Raw genomic sequence first — 2,500 nt, 5'->3', positions numbered from 1 at the left:
AATGGTCACGCTGTGAGAAGAAAAAAAAAAGAGGGGAGGGAGGGAGGAAGGGAGGGAAAAAGAAAGAGAGAGAGAGAGAGAGAGAAAAAAGAAGGACCAGTTCTGATTCATTGAAAAATCGTACCAAGAAAGATATTAAAGATTTCAAGATGAAGATTTTTTTTATTTTTTTTATTTTTTTTTTTTCTTTTTCTTTTTATATATAACAAAACAAGTACTTTCACTTCGAACTAATTGTCGTCAATTCGATAACAATTGAAAATCATGAAAATTCATACGTTACATTTTAAATAATAAAAGGATGTTTCAATAATGGCGACCAATCTAACAAAATGAGCTTTCGAAATGAACATTTTCTTTGATGTTAAAAAAAAAAAAAGAAAAAAATACAATTGAAACGCAAAACCGAAAAGTTAGATTTTCGTACCTCATAAATAAAGAAAAAAAAAAAACATATTTGGAATCTTTCATTTAGTAGAATTATTATCTTTGAAAAAAGAAAAAAAAAAAAATATATATATATATATATATATATATATATATATATAGGAAAACTTATTTTTATTCTTTTTCAAAGGGTCATCTCTTATAACCTCCATTACCACCCACGTTCTTTATATACTTCGACGAAAAAGACATCTTAATGATGTTAGTTGAGTTTCCGGCATCTCCTCTTCGAAGAGTAGGAAAAGAGGATGTGTAAAGGGGATTTGAGAGTGGACCAGTATGAAGATATGGGAGATAGGGAATAGGGGTTGGGGAGATAGAAGTTGAGGGATGAAACGGAAGGGGTAGTGGATCGAGGGCAACAGATGTCATAGACCTCGAAGGGTGGTTGAGTTGACCCAGTTTGTTTCTGAGTACGAGAGCGTACTTTGACGTTCACGAATCCTTTCGTCCTTCTCTCGTTGTAGTTTACCGAGCTAAAAGATGTCACGATTAAAATTACTTCTTTCTATTTCTCTCTCTCTCTCTCTCTCTCTCTCTCTCTCTCTCTCTCTCTCTCTCTCTCTGTCTATTTTTATATCTTTCTCAAATATTCATCATTCTCAAATGTAACTTTTTTCTTTCTTTCTTTTTTATTTTTTTTTTTTTTTTTTTTTTAAATATTGAATTCATTTAAAAACATTCTCACACACTTCAATGCTTTTGGTATAACAAAAAATATACTAAAATTCGTCATATATATATATATATAAAATACAAGGAATGGATTAAACAAAAGTTTTCCTAGGTGGTGGTGGTGGTGGTAGGTGGGTGGAGAGAAAAAAGTTTCTAATTGATTTTAAAAATCAATTGTTCTTCTTCTCAAGACTTTTCTTTTTTTTTTTTTTTTTTTTTTAATATCTTTTCTATATTATTCACATTGTAAAATTTGCAGATATTAATTATTAATGCAAAACTTAAAAAGTTTCGTAAAGGTTATTACCGATTTTTAATATCACTTAGTGGAACAACACTTTTAGATCACAATTTATAATAATTGATACGTTAATTTCGATCTATTGGAAAAAAAAAAAAAAAAAAAAAAAGAAAAAAAAAACTAGCAACTAATTAATGTAACTATACATATGACATAACTCATCGTATAAGTTTTGCTATGCATCCATCACCTGGTGCTATTTGTACGTACTATTTGTAATGACAAAAAACGGTACGATAAATCGTGAGAAACATTCTAGCACGTGTGTGTGTGTGTGTGTGTGTGTGTGTGTGTGTCTTGATGATGATCAACATTGTAAGTGTTCAGATATTTTAATGAAATGTTTTATTCTATTGTATAGATGTATATAATCATATGTGTGTATCTATACTTGTATATTATGACGAAGAGGCACTTATTATGATTACGTAAAAATCGACGATAAGTAAAATGTTTATTTCGTATTCGCACCCTCAATGAGTATAATTTGTCATCGTCGTCGTCGTTGTCGTCGTCGTGTCGTTGTCGTTGGGCATCACTATATATATATATATATATATATATATATATATATATATATATATATATATATATATATATATATATATATATATATATATATATATATATATATATATATATATATATATATATATATATATATATATATATATCAGACGTTTACACGTAGTTATAATTTAGAATTTTTATATGACGATAGAGAGCGATATATGTATATATATGTATAGAGAAAGAGAGAGAGAGAGAGATCAAGGTCGTAATATAGTCGGATAATTGACATTTTAAGAAAATATTTTCTTTTTTCTTCCTTTCCTTTTTTTCTTCTTCTTTATCCAAACAATGAATTAACTTTCTCTTCTTTTTTATTATTGAGCAATAAAAAGGGATAAAATAATTTATCTGTACAAACGTTTCAATAGTATATCAATTGTATAACAATTAAAACAATATGGCGGACCAATGACGAGAATTTTTTTGATAACTTTGTTGATAAAAAAAAATGTTTACACGATTACCGATTCATCATCGATCGAGACAATATTATAATAAGAGTTT

At 28.0% G+C, this 2,500-nt stretch overlaps 1 protein-coding gene across 10 annotated transcripts in view; it reads right to left on the bottom strand.

Moving 5' to 3' along the window:
* Nucleotides 1-2,500, bottom strand: part of LOC118441501 (uncharacterized) — a 62,864-nt gene that overhangs the window by 11,675 nt on the left and 48,689 nt on the right. The gene's annotated exons all lie outside the window — the stretch shown is intronic.

This window comes from Vespa mandarinia, chromosome 11, assembly GCF_050613455.1.
Source record: "Vespa mandarinia isolate Hongniang chromosome 11, ASM5061345v1, whole genome shotgun sequence".
NCBI lineage: Eukaryota > Metazoa > Arthropoda > Insecta > Hymenoptera > Vespidae > Vespa > Vespa mandarinia.
The sequence above is the reverse complement of the archived record's forward strand: the minus strand, read 5'-3'. Positions and strand labels throughout refer to the sequence as shown.